At 37.5% G+C, this 19,796-nt stretch overlaps 1 non-coding gene and 1 pseudogene across 1 annotated transcript; one reads left to right on the forward strand and one right to left on the reverse strand.

The window, feature by feature from the left end:
* LOC125473266 overlaps window positions 1-15,230 on the reverse strand; it is an 87,784-nt pseudogene extending 72,554 nt beyond the window's left edge.
* Window positions 15,231-17,837: 2,607 nt separating this feature from the next.
* Window positions 17,838-17,944, forward strand: LOC125473275. The gene has a single exon (XR_007255143.1). It is a non-coding gene; the product is annotated as a small nucleolar RNA R71 (small nucleolar RNA).
* Window positions 17,945-19,796: the final 1,852 nt, after the last annotated feature.

The following is a 19,796-nucleotide window of genomic DNA, read 5'->3' on the forward strand; positions in this document are numbered from 1 at the left end:
CGCTCTAGTGCTATGATCACGTGAAGACTGGCGATAATCGCGATCACCTACGAGTCGGAGTTGCCTAATATGACTTGTACGATAGGACTGGCTCTTACTTGGATCCAAGGTAAGCGTGCGGTGTGAGATGTGAACATACATGTGAAAGACTGGCCCTGGCCTAGGGTGAGCATTAACACCAGGGTGTAGCAATGATGAGCAGACCACATGAATATAAGCATGCCATAATGATGCAATAATTCTAATCAACATAATAACATTAATAGTCGTAGATATAATTATCGCATCAAAGATTGTAAGCATACCTGTGAATCCCGTAGGATGTAGCATGTTTCATAAATTCTGTCATTTCGCTAATTTTCATAAACTTTAGTCTAATTCAGGCGTACGTAAGAAATTATTTTTCAAATGCATAATTGGAAACTATTAATCATATATGTATACTATAAACGGGAAAAGACCTACTCATCTGAAGTCTGCGCTCCAACTCCTTAGCACGAATATCGAGGCATCTCGAACGATTGGTGCCTAGAACAATTATCAAATCATGTCTCATAATTCTTATCAATAAAACACATAACTTATATAAAACGCATCCCCAAGGACGTTCTAGAATGATTTGAAACCTATTGACCAAAAGTCAATCGTCGGTCAAAGGTCAACGGTAGGGTCCAAAACCCTATGTAACCTGATTCGGAAGATCCACACCTGGATTTTTGATCTGTAACATCCAAAGATCCACATTATGCTTCTAGAACATCATACTAAAGTTTCATTACGATCCAACGGTTGGATCTCCTACAATTGCAAATTCAAGTGGCAGTCAATGTTTTATATTACGAGTTTACAAATCCAATAAAGGAAGATCCATACGTCGGATTCCTGATCCATAAGTTTCTAATATCCTCAAATATTATGTAATATAACATATTAAAGTTTGGCGACGATCCAACGATCAGATCGTTGATTTATATAAGGATCAAGTGGTGGTCTCTATCAAAACTATCTTCAAACGATGAGATTTCATCAATCAAACTTCACCTATGGAATTGGGGTATCAAACTTAGCCTAGGAAGGTTAAGGGGTGCCTCGGCCCATGCGTCGTCGCACACGACAGTCGGCCACCCCGACTTGCCGAAGAAATAAACTATTTCTAAAAATTCTCAAATTCTACAAAAATGAAGATCTCAATGAATAGAGCAAGTTTTATACATGTGGCCAAGTCCAATTTGGCCGGAAAAAGCCTCAAATCGTCATGAACCCACCAGAAACCCTAGAAATGGGTGGCTTTGATTCGACTTCCATACATGCTCCAACGCCTACACCATTGCTTGGGCTTTGTTCCTGGTCTCTAGAGAAGTGTTTTGATGATCAATGATGGTTACTTCAGAAATGGCGGATTACTATCGTGTCACCCACGAAGTCCATGGTTCGATCTTCATGAAATAAGAGCCATAATGGCTCAGGTTTGGAAGAAAAAGGGTAGAGCAAAGGTTTGGATAGTAGTAGTAGGTGATGGTTGGGTGAAAATTGCTTGAAAAATAGCTGAGATTGGTTGAAATTCACATCGGTTCAAAACTGGGACACACGCGTGGGTGGGTGCACGAGTCGTCGAAGAGTTGAGAGCTTTCTTTCCTTTTTTTTTTCCCTAGGTGTTGTCTCTCTCTCCCAATTGGCCCCTTAAACTGTAATCTAATTGGTCCTTGAACAAAATCTAATTGGGCCTCATACCACAAGGTGGGAATTCACTTGATTAAAAATGAAAGTTTAGCTATTCGATTTAATTCCTAAAATTAACGGAATTAAAATTGACTTATAAAGATAGCATAAACATAAAATACAAATTTCAATTACGAAATAAGTAATGAATAGTGAAATTCTGAGGACAGGATTTCACCGTACACGTCACGTTAAGATGGTTAACGAAAGTTAAACATTTTTGCCTCTAGGGGCATTTTCGAAAAATCACTCTTTTAAAGATTATAAAATCGTAGAATCAAGGATGAGTTGTCACAAGATTTTCCAAGAATCCTCGTCGACATGAAAGCTTAAAGCGGGACGGGAGTAGAGAGAATAAAGGGTAGGAGTTGAACATTTGTGAAGGGGAGATGATTAATAGATTTTTATTTTTTATTTTTTTATTTTTTTTTATTTTTTATTAGAACATCTGCAACTTGTACGACAGGATTGGCACCTACAATGGATCCAAAGTGAGCATACGGTGCAATGTGGACATACACGTGAAAGATTGGCCTTGGCCGGTGTGAGTACCATCACCGGTGCAGCAACGATGAGCAATTAATATAAATATAGTCATGCCACAATGATTCAATAATTCTAATCAGCAACTAGGCTAGTTGAAGTCTCCGATAGTAATCACACCTATGCATAATATTGAGATCCATTAGTAAAACTCAATTAAAATGTTTGAATTTGGAGAAATTGATGGTGGATTCGGAATCAGCACGTCAAAATACGCTAAGGAGGGTCCCAGACAAATTTTCGTAAAAGTCAACCGAGATGCCCCAATGGTCAACTACGTTAAAACTTTGGAATTTCACTAAATGGATGTCAAAAATGGACTCGGGGCATCGAAATCAGCCTAGAAAGGTTCCCGAGAAAATTCCAGAAAAGTCAATGTAAACAATATTCCAAAGAATATTCTCAGAATACTCTGAGTCCATTCAGAAATGGATAGGCCCAAGGGGTTGGGTTTATGGTTTGGGACTTAGGCCGAGTTTGGGCTAAAGCCGCATTCTTTCTTTCTTTTTTCTTTTTTTTTTTAAACGTTTCAAGCCTATTGGACCTGCGAGTTGCACTCGTTGGAACCAATAAGAAGAAAGCAGGAATTTTCCAAAGCTGGAGCCAAGCTCCATTGTAAACCAAACTTCACCATTTAAGTGCCAAAATAAAGCTAGGAAGAAAGAGATTTTATTTATACCACTTTAGCTCACAGCCATGGTCAAAAAGTGGTCGGGAAAGCGCCTGCAAGGCGTCGGGTCACCTGAAAACTGGGGAAAGTTTCTCCTGAACTAATTTGCACCAAAACTTCGACATTTCTCCCAAATAAAACAAGGATCATGTACAAAACAATGATCTAAGATGATTGTCATCCATTTCAAAGCTTACCTTAGTTGGAATCGTTGAGAATTCGATGTTGGTTCGTCGAAGGAACATAGTAAGTAACCTCTGTCACTGTCGGGGTTCCAAGATTTTAGTCTGGGTTCGAGACAGGGAAGAAGGCGACGATAGTGGCACTAGCTCACAGGAAAGGTGGGAACGGACGCCAGAGTTGGCGAGGTAAGGTGGTGCCTTGGTGTTGTTTGTAGAGGAAATGGGGAGCGTGAGAGTTGACAAAGAGCAGGTCGAGAGAGAACTGAGAGAGATAAGTGTGGAAAGATTCCAGAGAGAGTACTGAGAGTGCCACATGGAAGAGGGGGAGAGGAGACTTGGTGTGATTGTGGATCCCATGGCTAAATATAAATTAATATAATATAATAAAATGATCCAATCCGAAAAGAATAAAATAATAATTCAGAAATATAAAATAGTATAAGATAATTAAAATAGTAATTTCTTCAAAAATAACTTTCGAATTCGTAGTTCCATAAAATTTTAACCGTAACACCGATTTCTATTCTGATTGCACCTACGCATTCGTATCGTCGAGTACATCGATAATACGCTAAATAGTAACTTACACACGCCACTAAATGACGGCCAACGAAAATAAAAAAATCTCACCTCTAGGGCATTTCCATCAATTCACACTTTTAAAATTAATAAAATTGTAAAAGTAAGGACGGGTTGTCACAAAAAATCATACAAGTTCATAGGTATTTATAAAGTTTTAAGTTAAATTTGATTTAAATAATTTTAGATGTTATATTAATTTTGGGCCATCAAATCTTTTTTTTTTTACCATTAGATTTGATGTCATTTGATTACAGCCGTTAGATTATAAGTAAAAAAACAAAAAAAGGTTTGAAACATGACAGTTTGGTTGGTTCAGAATAATTTAAGCCTGACTTAAATCCTAGGAAGAATCTAGTTGACACACCCTGACCCGGAATGTCCACTAGGACTCCGAATCAAGCTGTGTTGGCTGACACCTGGAAGGTGACGAAGCCCTAATGTGTGATGATGTGTAAAATGTGAACAAATTTAAACTTAAGAGTGCCTAAAGACAAGAGTGCGCTGTGAGCGGGAAGGAACCCATTTCACACACGACGTCAGAGCATAAGTAAAGTACAGTAGTGTGGGTAAAGATCATACTCGTAGAGGTAGCCACCTATACTGAGATTCGTCTAGGATCTTCGTTGATACGAACTTTCAGTAGCTAAAACCTGGAGGGGCGCAAAACAGAAAATGTGAATGGGCAAAAACAAATCTTTTGAAATAGCATTTCTTTTTCTAAACCTAATAAGCCCTCACAGTAAAACACGTATAATTTCCCAAAAAATCATGCTCGAGAGCAGTGAAAACCAAGTATATGCCATGTTGAGTATCTCAGTAATATATATGTAAGCCAAGTGAAATGACTCAATGTAAAATGATATGTTAGCCGGAGTTACCTAACGTGACCTGTACGGCTGCATCTATAGCTCATAAACCAATTTCCTGCACATGAGTTGAAACCAACTAATGTGGTCTGTACGACAGGGCTGGGTGTATTTAAGTACACTCAAGTGTTACGATCACGTGAAGGTTGTGCGTACAATCGCGGGTCACCTACAAGTTAGAACCACCTATTGTGGTGTGCATGAGAGGGCTATGCACCAAACTTGGATCCAAGGTGAGCGTGCGGTGTAGGAGGTGAACATCACATGAAGGACCATACCCTGGCCACGGGTGGGAACACTAACACCGGGGTGTAGGATAATGAGCTCTAAATGCATCTACGTATAGCCATACACAATGTAGCCACCATTATCATAATATACTCACCTGAAGCTTACCTGGGCCTCCGCAGCATCATTCAGTAGTATGCAAAACTATTCTAATGCAAATACTAAAATATAATGCATCCTTGACATGGCATTTAAATCATAAATTCATTTAAAAACAATTTATGGGAATCGTAAAGCATATATACATATATATAGAAAACGAAAGTCCACTCACCTGGATTTCGCGCTACAACTCCCTAGTACACACATCGAGGCGTCACGAACGATCGGCGCCTAGAAAAATTATCAAATCATGTCTCAGAAATCTTATCGGTAGAATACATAATTTATATAAACACATCCCTATGTAATTTGATCTGCATCACGGATTACTAATCCGATACTTCCTAAAGTTTCGGAATGATCTAACGGTTGGATCTCTGCCAATTGCCAAAACCAAATGGTGGCTGACGTTTTATTTTATGAACTTACAAATCCAATTCAAAAAGATCCGTACGTTGGATTCCTCATCTATAAGTCCCTATATTCCTCAAATATTATGTACTATAATGTATTAAAGTTTGGTGATGATCCAACGGTCAGATCGTCTATTCATATAACTACCTCTTAACGTATCGTAGAGAATTTAGGTTCCAACGATCAATCTACGTCATACGATTGCCAGAACTAAACTCAAGGCATCTAATTTAGTCTAAGAATAACATCGACGGCCCCCTGGCCATGCACCGCCGTGTGTGGCTGTCGGCCACCTCGACTCGCTGGAAAAATCTAACTATTTCCAAAAATTACCAAAAATTACAAGAATGAAGATCTCAATGAGTAGAGTAACTTTAATACCTGTGACCAAGGCCAATTAGGCCAGGAAGAGCTCCAATTTCGCTAAAACCCGTCAAAAAACCTAAAATAGGTGTTTGTCGATTCGTCCTCAAATCAACTCCGATGCTCTAACCAATGCTTGGGACTTGTTCCTAGGTCTAAGAGAAGTTGTTTGATAATGTGGATCGAGGGTAAACATTTCAGAAAATGGTGGATTTCCAACCAAGGGTTTTCGGCCTCGTGGGTTTCTCTTCGTGGAAACCGTGATGAAACTTCATTGATTAAGGCTACAATTGGATGCTGGGATACTATGGTGATGTTTAGGAGTGATGGGAGGTCTCAATTCGCCAAAAAAATGATGGAAAGGTGATGAGAAATCTTCGGCATACGGGTCGGGTCACGATCCTGCATAAGGGATCCATGAGTCTGCGCCCCACTTCTCTCTCCCTTCCCCTCCTTTCTCTTTTTTCTGATTAGGCTCCCATTTGTCACTCCTCTCCTAATTAGCCACACACTCCCTCCTTTTCTCTCTTTCATCTCTCATCTCCACCGCCCATTTTTCTTTTCTTTAATCTGGGCCACACACATGGCTTTCTAGATTTAGCTTCAAACATCTGGAGCCTTGCAAAAATTAATTAATTTACCATTTTGTCCTCGATTTTAAATGTTAATAACTTCTTCGTTATAGCTTCAAATTCAATTTTGCTTGTGCCCCCACGTCCGTAGCGACGAGTACTACGAGTATATGCCAAGAAAACAGATTTTACGTGTCATGAATAGGTGGTCAACAAAAGTCAGCGTATTTGCCTCGAAGGGCATTTTCGTAAATTCATTTTTTAAAATTATAAAAAATATAATTTTTAGGGACGAGTCATTACAATCTACCCACCTTAAAAAATTTCGTCCTCGAAATTTAAAACCATTTGATAGACAAAAGTAGTGAAAAGACAGTAGAAAAATAAATTACGTATAATAAGTAATAACATAAAGTTAAAGTAATTGTACTGAAATCAAACATTGAACATAGAAAGATTTCATCTATGCTCTCGTAAACAGACCTAGTTGCCCACTTGCTTAACGAACCCACAATAAGTTATTGATATTACAGTCTGTAGCCCACAATACTAATAACTCATTGTCGTCTTGACAAGCAAGTATAGAATTCCCAAGGGTGCAATATTACCATATTGCCCCTCATTGGGAAATACACCTACATTGCCTGAACAAAGCCTCAATCGTGCTCACGCACTACCTCCTTAGGCAACATCGTCAAAATCATAAAATCTCCATGTCACAATCTCAATTATTCAAATACCTGATCACAATACTCTTCTGTAAATCATATTCTATGCATAAATATTTATACCATGTCTCGAACGATGCCATGCTCATAGCCAAAAATGTAACCACAGTTACACATAATTCTGACAAGAGTAAATGTCTGCCAATCACGTACCGGGAGTAAAATCTCTATATGTTAGCTTGATAGAAGCATATTTAGGCAACTTAGTTGGCTTGTTCTTGTGCATTTACGTTGTTATTTCTTAGTTCTTTAAGTCTTTTAAGTTATTTTCGTATGTTTTCAGGTTCTAAGGGCTAAAGGAGCAAAGAAGTGCATTTTGGAGCCTTTTGGAGCACTTTTGGGCTAAGAATGGATAGCTTATGCTTGGAGCCAAAGTGTTGGACGAAATTGAAGGCCTTGTATGCACTTTAGGACATAAAACAAAGGGCCTAGCCCAATCAAACAATCCTTTGAGCCATGCAAAACCTCTATCCCAATCAAACAATCCATCAAAGCCGTGCAAAACCACCATTCACACACACTTCACACAAACAACATCCTTTGCCGTGCTTCCCCTTGCATTTCCAGCATTCCACACCATCATTGCAACCACATTCTTCCATTCCCCTTTCATCATTCAGCAACTTTTCTCATTCATCAACCCATGCATCCCCTCACCAAGAAATCATTCAGCCACATGCACCCATAATCATTCAACCCTTGTTGCCGTGCACTCCCCCTTTGCATTTCCAGCTTCCCACTTCATCATTGCACCACATTCTCTTCCATATTCCCTCTTTAATCCACATGCATTCATCATCATTCACCCTAGCTTTAATTCACATGCAAACACATTCATTTCCAGCACCAAACATCACCTTGCCGTGCATCCCATTCCATTTTCCAGCTTTTCTCCTTCATTGCAGCCACACTTTCACATGCATTCCCTCTTTAATCATTCTTTTCCTAGCTATTTTTCCATCATTATTTCAGCCACATGCACTCTTAAACAATCAGCCACATATTCTCCCATTCCCCCTATAAAAACCCATGCATTCATACACAAAAACACACCATCTTCCCCTTAGAACAAGCTTGGCCGTGCCTTCCCTTCTAATTCCAGCATCTTCCCTTCCAATTCCAGCACCCCCCATCCCTCCAAAACACTACCCTACCATCACACAACCATTCCTCCATACAAATACCACCCCAAAACCTATCCTAAGACCTTGTGCCGCAACAAAGAGGAGGAGAAGGGCCTAAACGTTCATACAATTCAAGTTTGAGTTGTTGGAATTTTTAGGTGTTTTCTTTTCCTTGATTTCAATGATTAAATTTACTTATCTTTGTTTTGTACGTATGAGGAACTAAACCCCCCCTTGGCTAGGGGGGGATTCGAAATACATGTTTATGCTTGCGATATGATTTGATTACTTCTAATTGCGTTTCATAAGTTGTGAATTCAATTTACTTATCTATGTGAGTTACATTGATTTGTGTATGTTGGTTGAGAGTGCACGCTTAATTATCATGCATAAATTGGATGCTAGGATATAAGGAAATTTCACCTAATCGTTATGGAATTATATTCACAAGTAGTAAAGGTTGATGATCTCAATCGCGTTAAGTAAATTCTTGGCATAAGTTTCATGCAATCATAGTAACAAGTGTTTCGTCAATGCTTATGGTTTTCAAAGAACTTAATGATTCTTGCTTGTATCTCTATTATGCAATCATGTAGGGGACTTGTGGGGAATGTTTTGGGTTGTCGTATGCAATCATCCAATTCAATAACGTTAGGAAAATCTGAGGGTTAATTAGTGCAATTCACGGTTAATCTGGGGCGTTGAGAATTCATGGTTTATTGAAAAGCATTAGAAATCGTTTTGTGTGCAAGTATAACATGTGTGGAGATGAACCCCTTAGCTAGCTTCCCATCCATTCAATTCCATCAAATTCGTTTTTACAATCTGTTCTAATTCAAAAGTTTGTTTTGTTATTAAATTCGTCCAAAACCAATCCCCCTTTACTTTGTTGAGTCATAGTAGTTAGAAATCACTTTAGTTTGTGTTTTTAAGTGTCTTAGGTCAAGTTAAAACCAATTTTCGTCCAAAGTTGTGTCTAGTGCTTAAAACTGCTCAGAAAGTAGTTTTAAGGCAGTTTTGAATGTTTCTTGCTGTTTTGAGTCTTTTGGTTTGTCTTAGTGTTTTAAACTTTAGTTTTGCATTCTTTGGGTCTAGTTTGGTGTCTTATATTGTGTTTTTACGTTTTTGAGTCAAATCCAAGTGATTAACAATCCCTCCTAATCCCCGGTCCAGAATGATCCCTACTTACATTCTTCACTACAACTGATAAAAAGAGGGTTAATTTGTGTGCTTATAATGTTCGCATCATAGCTCCAATGGTACCATAGCTAAACTAAAATTGTAGTTGTAGTTACAAGCAACAAAATAGAGATAGTGGTATGTTACAATCATACTACTTGTGGGACGAACAAAATGCAACACGTCCACTAAGGTCCGAGTAGCTCATTCAAACTAATAGTTAATCTAAGGGTGGAAAATAATACTAAACAAATTCTAGTACTCATAACCTCTAGAAAGACTTCCAAAGACTTGGAAGTGATACGTGGAGCTCGGTGAAATATAAGTACGTCAAGATGATAATTTGATCGGGCTTCTATTTGCCTGAATTAGCACATAAGTCTAGAAGTAGCTCTCTCATAATGTCATCATCCTCTGAAAGCAAACAAAGAAGAAATTGTGGTTGCCCAAGAAGTTTGGACTTCATTTCCTCAATCATCCGTTGTCATCTAACCTAAGGCGTGGCACACCTAGACTGGGAATTCTCTTCAACACATCAAGTGGAGCCTCAATTTTAAATCATCTTATATCTCCACATTTGACTAGATCACAAACAAGGCTTTTAGATCACAGGGTGCAGAGAATTTAATAACAACTCACTTTTCTATCTTAGTTGGTTTCACAAGTGTCTTGTTGTTGAGATTCTAGCGCCCAGTTTAAGGAAAGAAATCGTCACCATTACCAACTTTAAGCTTTGGAGCTAGGAAAACACTGCCTTCCATTTGAGTAAAGCTACCACCAATTGAAACATCGCATAAGCCTAGTGTTGTGTTCCTTCCTAGTGCAAAAATATGGTTAGTATAATGGCATGAGTAAGGGTGTCAAACCACAGGGACTGATTGGACCTCTATAAATTACTAACTTTGAAAGAACCCTAACTAAAGAATGAAAGTAACCAATTGAGAGTAGTTTTGGTGCTGTAAACTTAATTAAATTAAAATGCAAGAATGTAGCAGCAAATAATATATTCATGTAGAAGTAATGGAGATGAGGCCAGGGATTTGAATTCACCATTACAAAACCAATTCCATGTTTATAAAGTTATGCCGTATTCAACTACCAACCTGTTTCCTGAGTTCGTTTTACATATAAATGACCAGCCATATGATGTATGGTTTTGATCAAATTCTCCTAATCTGCAACCTAATTGGAATGTTCAACTTTGGTTCCTAATTAAGAGTCTTGAGCATGCAAGAAAACGTTAAAGAACCAAAGAAAATACATGGCAGGATGTTTGCATAGCATTCTCTTCATTCATTCACATGTCTACCAAGATTAAGCATGATGTTTACTATAATCTTGATTAGATGATCCGTAGTTAACCCTAATGACGATCAAACATTAAAATCAACATACAAATTTAACAATAGATTCAGTGAATGAAACAGGAAGCAGATTGATAAACTGAATACTTTAACTTAAAAACATGGATCAATTTTGCAAGGCCACATCCAAATCCCTAGCTATGAACTTAGTTACACATCATGTTGACAGAAATTAAAAAAAAAAAATAAACAACATGAGTGAAAATAAATTCAGAAGAGAAAACCCTTGAAGCAATTCTGATGTAGAACTTCTCCAAGGACAACCTTTTGCGATGAGTCTTCAGTAGTGGTAAAAGTGTATGGAACGGCTAGGGTTTTTCTTAAGAGTGAATGAAAAGAGAAGAAAAATAGGCAATCAAAATTGTGTAATTCGCCTAGAATAAATAGGGCATGTAAAAGTGGTTATAGTTTTTATGGGGTAAAAAAGGCTGGAAGATATTCCAAAGTGATTCTAGCAACTTAGCCTTTATTTTGCATGTTTTTGCCTTATTTGGCACCTCCAAATTAGGCTAGATATCCCAATTCCTTTCCCATTCTATTCCTGATCTTCTAACAAGCGTAATTCATCTTGGATTCTTTATTTGGACTTCAAAACAAGTAACAACTTTATTTGGGCTCCAAAACAGGCCACTAAACTTCTCTCCACGTTTGAATAAGGATCAACTCCAAAAAAGGCATGTTTTCGCTTTTTTTGCCTTCAAATTGATCCTAAAGTACATGTAACTGCACACTAACACAAAATAAGGTAAAATGCAACCAGTTTAACTCAATAACATCACAAAGAGACTAGAAATGGATGGTATAAATGCATGAAATATATGAGTTATCAAATACCCCCAAACCTGGTTTTTTCTAGTCCTTGAGCAAAACTATAACTAAAAACACACAAAAACAATAAAATCTAACTATACCACTTTCACTGGCTAAACGATTGCACTGAGCATGTGCAACAAGCCTATAAACATCTAGGTGTCCCTAGTTGGAGGAGTTGTGTCTCCTGAGGGTTTACAATGATGATGCCCACAAACATCTAAAGACTCTGCAAACAAATTGGTTAAAGCATACTTGAAACAAACTAATAATAACCAATTAAAGCTTAGTCATACATCCAAACCAAAAGTCTGCCACTTTAAAGAATCATATCATGTGTAAAAATATTACTACGACCCATGACTTCAAAGACACCGTACTCAAATACCAAAGATAGAATTTGCCTCAACTCTAGGCCTCACAGATATCACTCAAATTTTCACTCAGATCCTAAGGTTTAGTCTCTCCACAAACATATGTGAGTGAAATTATGTAAAAGGGAATCAAAATTCTCACATATGAAATATGAAATAAAAGCACAATTTCTGAACAGATCTCATGAAATGAATTGAACACTAAGAATTTTGATAACACACATACTTACCATCACCCATGAATACATCCTCAAAGATTAGCTAGGTCTTTCACATAGTTGTAATGTAAGGCCTAGGTAAGGGGCTATGAAAAAAAAACAAAAAAAAAAGAATAGGAAATACTAAAGCTTGGAACATACCAAAGTGTCTTCCTTGTGAAACCAGCAAGCTCTCCTCTTGAATTGACCTTAGTTGTTTGTTCTTGGCGTCCATGACCCATGTGCGATAGTGAAGGGACTTGGAAATTGCATTTTCTTTTATCATCTTTTTTTTTCCTTTTTTTTTTTCTCTTTTTATTTTGGAACTTCTTTTAATTTGCAATTCCAGCACATGTTACCTCGGTACACGCCATTTTCTTGATGTAGAGCTCAATTATTATCTCTGTCTTCATCACTTTGGTATTCCCCAAACTATAGGGTATGGTTGTAATGGGCTAAGTACCTCTGATTGAGATGACATGGTACAGAAATATAGTGGTGAGAAAAGAAAAAGGCTAAAAGTGTTTGGCTTCAAAATGGGGTAATGGCACACACATAAAGGTTGGGAATTTGGCCTTTTGGTGGTTAAAACATGCATAGCCTAACATTGTCTCAATGAGTTCATTCATAGGTGATACCAAACACATGGTATCTGCAACATAGGATTATTCTTAGCATTCAATCAAAGAGAAATAATGAGATCATTTAAAGTGAAATTGAAAGAAAATGAAAATGATAGGAGTAGAAGAACTTTAAACCCTCTCAAAGAAGCAAATAGGCCTCAAAATAACTCACTAGGGTAGTGTCCACTATTCTTCTTTCAGAATTTGAGCATGGTACTTTTACCATCATAATTCCAAGAGTAACAACTTTGTAAAAGAAAATAAGATACGAAACCTTTTCATGACAACACTGTAGTTTTGTTTGTAAACAAAGCCCTCATATACATTCACATTAGTAAGCAAAAGAAAAGTTAACCAAAACTAAAACCAAACGAAAATTTTCAATCCCACACCCCCAAACCTAAACTAAGCATTGTCCTCGATGCTTAAAAATGAATGGAATGCATGCAGTGCAAATGGGCAAAGCGTGTGGAATGAAAATAAAATAAAACTAAAAGACACAAATAAAAGGAAAGAACACAAACCCAGCTAGGTTGCCTCCTAGCAAGCGCTTTATTTAATGTCTAGGAAAGACTTGGCAGCGTGTCTAAGTTTTCGTAAACTCAAGAGAATCTACAACTTGGTAGGCCTGCTTCTCTGGGACATTCTCCAAATAAGGCTTCAAATGCTACCCATTGACCTTAAAATAGGTGCCATTCTTGATGTTCTCTATCTCCACAGCTCCATGCGGAAATATTTGAAGCACTTTGAAGGGTCCAACCCATCTAGACTTCAATTCACCTGGAAAAAGTCGCAAACGTGAGTCATACAAAAGCACTTTCATACTTGGTTGGAACTCTTTCCGGAGAATTGCTTTGTCATGATAGAGCTTGGTTCGTTCTTTGTAGATCTTAGCATTCTCATATGCTTCATTTCTGAGCTCTTCCAACTCATTGAGTTGGAGCTTCCTTGCTACACCAACTTCATTGAGATCAAAACTGAACTTTTTTATGGCCTAATATGCACGGTGCTCGAGCTCCATTGGCAAATGACATGCCTTTTCAAACACAAGTCGATAAGGGCTTATTCCAATTGGGGTCTTATATGATGTTCGATAAGCCCAAAGTGCATCATTCAACCTAAGTGACCAATCCTTCCTTGTAGGGTTGACGGTCTTCATCAAAATGTTCTTTATTTCCCTATTACTGATCTCCACTTAGCCCGAGGTTGAGGATGATATGGAGTTGTTACCCTATGTGTGATGTTGTTCTTCTTCATTAATGCCTTGAAAGGTTTGCTGTAGAAGTGGCTGCCACCATCGCTAATGATAGCTCTCGGAGTTCCGAAGCTACAAAAAATCAGATCCTTAAGAAAATTCAAAACAACCTTGTCATCATTAGTTCATGTAGGTGCTGCTTCAACCAAAATGTTGTTCAATGGCATTTCATTCTTGCGGTTGATGTTCCCCACTTTCTGGTACCTATCACATTTAGAACAAAAATCAAAAGCATGTTTAAATAATGTAGGCCAAAAGAAACCTAAAACCTTTAAAGCTGTCTTTTTGGCACCAAAATGTCGTCCACATACCAATGCATGACTAAATGTTAATATGCTTTGCTGCTCACTCTTCGGGACACATCTTCGAATGATTTAATCAGGGCAATACTTGAACAAATATGGCTTGTCCCTAACATAGTGTTTCACCATTGAAAGGAACTTCTTTTTCTCCTAAAAAGTGAAATCATCTCTAATTACACCACAAGCAAGATAGTTAACAAAATCAGCATACCATGGTTCTTTTTCTTGAATGACAAAGAGCTGTTCATCTGGGAATGATTCATTGAGAGATAAAATTTGTCCATCTCCATGGTTTTCATCAACAATGCGTGACAAGTGGTCAGCAACAACATTTTCACTCCCCTTTTTGTCTCGAATTTCCAGGTTGAACTCTTGTAACAAGAGTACCCATCTAATCAAGCGTGGTTTCGCATCCTTCTTTGTCAACAAGTACCTAAGAGCTGCATGGTCATAGTACAATTACTTTAGAGCCAACAAGATATGAACGAAACTTCTCTAAAGCAAAAACAACAGCAAGCAACTCTTTCTCGGTTGTGGAGTAATGGAGTTGAGCATCGTTTAATGTCCAGCTTGCATAGTAAATCACATGTGGGAGCATATTCATCCTTTGACCTAAAATATCACCAATAGCATAGTCAGAGGCATCACACATTAATTCAAAAGGTAAAGACCAATTTCGTGCCATAATAATAGGATAAGAGGTTAGTTCATGTTTCAAGGTATTAAACGCATTCATACAATCTTTATCAAAGTGAAATACAACATCTTTAACAAAAAGATTGCATAATGGACAAGTGATCGTGGAAAAATCTTTAATGAAATGATGATAAAAACCAGCATGTCTTAGAAAGCTTCTCACTCCCTTCACTGATGTAGGGGCTGCCATATTTGAGATGACGTCAATTTTTGCTTTGTCAACTTCAATTCCCTTGCTAGATATTACATGACCCAACACAACACCATGTTTCACCATGAATTGACTCTTTTCCTAATTGAGAACCAAATTTGTTTTCCTGACATCTTTGAAGCACTGGAGAGAGATGGTTAAGGCAATCATCAAAAGAAGAACCAAAAACTAAAAAATTGTCCATGAAAACCTCAATGAATATCTCAATCATGTCTGAAAATATTGCCAACATACATCTTTGGAATGTTGCTGGGGCATTGCAAAGGCCAAAAGGCATCCTCCTATATGCAAAAGTGCCAAAGGGACAGGTGAATGTAGTCTTTTCTTGATCGTTTGGAGCAATTGCAATTTGATTATAACTTGAATATCCATCAAGAAAAAAATAATGTGAGTGACCAACTAATTGTTTGAGCATTTGATCTATAAAAGGCAAAGGAAAATAATCTTTTCTAGTGTCCGAACTCAACTTCCTATAATTAGTGCAAACATGCCAACTAGCTGCGGGTCTTGTTTATAGAAGCTCTTTGTTCTCATTCTTTACCACTGTGATTCCAATCCTCTTAGGCACTACTTAAAAAGTATTGACCCATTTACTATCAGAAATTGGGTATATGATACCCACATCTAGCAACTTCGACACTTCAGCTCTCACTACTTCTTTCATGTCTGGATTGAGCCGTCTTTGTGGTTCACTGGTTGGTGTGCTCCCTCCTCCAATAAAATCTAATGCATGCACATGGTAGGGCTTATTCCCTTGATATTTGTAATAGACCAGCCAATGGCTGATTTGAACTATTTTAACACCCTAATTAGTTTATCTTCTTCCATTGGGGTGAGGTCAGATGCTATGATAATTGGAAGAGTTTCAAGTTCAGCGAGGTAAGCATATTTTAGATGTGGTGGAAGTGGTTTAAGCTCAAGTTTTGGAGGCTTAACAATGGAAGGGATCAGACGTGTGATAGATGGTTCTAATGGCTCTATAAGATGTGAAATAGTTTAGGGATATGGTTTTAATGCTTCCAACACAGCCACCACTTCTATGAGTGCATATTCTTCGTCAAACTCATCTTGAGATTAACTCAAAACAGATTGCAATGGATCATTGGATTGTGCCTGAGAAAATTTAGGGAAAATAAGCGAATCAAGCACATCAACCGAACAACAATCAAGTGAACTAGAATGGTGAGAAAGAGATTCAAACACTTTGAATTACACAGTCTCTCTTAGCACAGTCATGGTGAGAAGACCATTTTGCACGTCTATGATAGTCTTTGCAGTGGCCATAAAGTGTTTCCCAAGCAAAATAGGTAACTCACGATCATGTATAGGAGCTTTTTCCATATCCAACACTACAAAATCAACATGCAAAATTAGTTTGTCAACTTGAACTAAGATATCTTCCACTATACCTCTTGGATACTTCACTGATTGATCAGCAAGTTGCAATGAAATAGTTGTTGCCTTCAGATCCCCCAAACCTAATTTGATGCTAGCACCCAAATCGAGCATAACCTTTTCTACTAGCTTGTCTCCAATAGTGATATTGATAGAAAAACTGCCCAGATCCTTGAGTTTTGCTGAAAGCTTTCTTTGAAACATATCACTCGCATTTTCAGATACCATCACATTCTCATTAGGTCCATACTTTCTCTTATGGTTGTTCAGCCCCTTGAAGAATTTCCCATATGCTGGCATATTCCTAATGACATCAAGCAAAGGTAAATTAACATTCAGTTTACTTAAAATATCAAAAATTTCTTTAAATGACTTATCTTGCTTGCTTTTGGCAAGTCTTCCCGAAAATGGGATGGGAGGAGTGTAAGTTTTTTCAGCCTTGTAAAGATTTAGAGCTTCAAATGATGAAGTGGCCTTGCTTGGATCATCATTCAGTTTCTCAATCTCTTCTTGAGTGGCACCTGCATTCACATCATCAAATTCATTAGTAACTTCATTGCCAACTCCATTATTAATAACCTTACCACTTCTAAGTGTACTAATTGATTTGGCTTGCTCTTGGTTCCTTTGAAGTATCACCGGTTGGCTCGGAAACTTTCCGGCCTCTCTTTGACTCAAGCATCTGCAATCTAACCTAATTTTGTCTCCATTTTGGTTAGAGCAGCCGAATGTTGTTGAAGCATAATATTGGTAGTTTGTTGGAATTGAACGGTGTTTTGAGCTAGCATTTTGACAGTATCTTCAAGTGTAGTAGCAGGCTTTGGTTAGAAGTTTTGAAACTGATTGTTATTCTTCCATGACAGGTTGGGATGATCTCTCCAACTAGGGTTATATGTATTAGAGTTCATGAAATTCACTTGTTCTTGGACGAATTTGGGATAAGCCTCACTAGCTGAGCATTGATAAGTAGGATGACCTGGTATATTGCAAATGGCACACACCTCAGCTATCTTAGGCACCATATTAAGCATAAAATCAAGCTTCTTTTCCAAACTTGCCACCTGCAATGCAAAATCATTATTAGAACTCATTTCATACACTCTAACTTGTTTACCTCTTGTATCTTTGTGTTGAGCATTAGATCCCAACATCTCATAGATGTTATATGACTCTTGAGCATTCTTTCTCTTCAAAGCCCTACATGCTGCATTATCAACAGTTGATTGACATGTTTGGGTTAATCCATCATAAAAAATTTTCATTTGTAAGTAAGGAGGTAACCTATGATGTGGACATTGCAGCAAATGGCCTTTGAAGTGCTCCCAATATTCATTGAAAGGTTCTCCATCATCTTGCTCAAAGTTAAAGATTTGCCCTCTCAAAATGGCAGTCTTTTGAGTAGAAAAAAACTTCTCTAAAAATTTCTTAGCTACGGCATCCCAAGTGGTGAGCGAACCAGGTGCTAAAGTCATTAGCCAAACCTTGGCCTTATCTTTCAATGTGTAAAGAAAGACCCTCATCCTCAGATTTGCTTCATTCACTCCCTGCAAAGGTAAACCACTCACAACATTATAAAATTCTTTAATATGGACTAATGGATCTTCGTTAGGTAAACCATGAAAAGAAGGAAGCATGTGAAAATGTGAAGATTTGAGATCATAGTTTCTAGGTTCAAAAGGCAGCAATATGTGTGAAGGTGCATTTGGTATAATTGGTTGAGCATAATCCTCTAAAGCTTGATTGTCATCATTATTGTCAACTATCTCTTCATCTCTGTCCAAATTAGAGTGCTCAGAATAACCACCTACACTCGTTGATCTAGAAGAACTATCGTCCTCTTCTTCATGGTTAATCAGAGCACTAGTTGATACAAAGTTCCCAAAGGTGTTGCCCCTTGACCGTTCAAGTCTTTGGCCTATCTCAGCAAGTTTATCTAACATATGCTACCTAAAAAACAAAAATAAAATGGGATATAAGAATCTATACTTTAAATGAAAATAGATAGGGTTTTAAACAAAAACAAGCAATTATAGGGGACTGAAATCAGTCCTCGGCAACGGCGCCATACTTTTGTTGTGTTCCTTTCTAGTGCAAAAATATGGTTAGTATAATGGCACGAGTAACGGTGTTGAACCACAGGGACTAATTTGACCTCTATAAATTACTAACTTTGAAAGAACCCTAACTAAGGAATGAAAGTAACCAATTGAGAGTAGTTTTTGTGCTGTAAACTTAATTAAATTAAAATGCAAGAATGTAGTAGCGAATAATATATTGATGTAGAAGCAATGGAGATGAGGCCAGGCATTCGAATTCACCATTACAAAACCAATTCGATGTTTATAAAAGTATGTCGTATTCAACTACCAACCTGTTTTCTGAGTTCGTTTTACATAAATATGATCAGCCATATGATGTGTGGTTTTGATCAAATTCTCCTAATATGCAACCTAATTGGGATGTTCAACTTTGATTCCTAATTAAGAGTCTTTAGCATGCAAGAAAACGTTAAAGAACCGAAGAAAATACATGGCAGGATGTTTGCATAGCATTCTCTTCATTCATTCACATGTCTACCAAGATTAAGCATGATGTTTAATATAATCCTGATTAGATGATCTGTAGTTAACCCTAATGTTGATCAAACATTAAAATCAACAAATAAATTTAACAATAGATTCATTGAATGAAACAGGAAGCAGATTGATAAACTGAATACTTTAACTTAAAAACATGGATCAATTTTGCAAGGCCGCATCCAAATCCCTAGCTATGAACTTAGTTACACATCATGTTCACAGAAATTAAAATGAAAATAAACAACATGAGTGAATATAAATTCAGGAGAAAAACCCTTGAAGCAAGTCTGATGTAGAACTTCTCCAAGAATAGCCTTCTACGATGAGTCTTCAGTAGTGGTGAAAGTGTATGGAATGGCTAGGGTTGTTCTTCAGAGTGAATGAAAAGAGAAGAAAAATAGGTAATCAGAATTGTGTAATTCGCCTAGAATAAATAGGGCATGTAAAAGTTGCTAAAAGGCAAGTTTTTATGGGGTAAAAAAGGCTGGAAGATATTCCAAAGTGATCCCAGCAACTTAGCCTTATTTTGCACGTTTTTGCCTGATTTGGCACCTCCAAATTAGGCTAGATATCCTAATTCCTTTCCCATTCTATTCCTGATCTTCTAACAAGCCTAATTCATCTTGGATTCTTTATTTGGACTTCAAAACAAGTAACA

Source organism: the organism of the source record quoted next, unplaced genomic scaffold, assembly GCF_019419815.1.
Source record: "Pyrus x bretschneideri cultivar Hongxiangsu unplaced genomic scaffold, Pyrus_bretschneideri_v1 Contig80, whole genome shotgun sequence".
In the NCBI taxonomy this organism is placed as follows: Eukaryota; Viridiplantae; Streptophyta; class Magnoliopsida; order Rosales; family Rosaceae; genus Pyrus; species Pyrus x bretschneideri.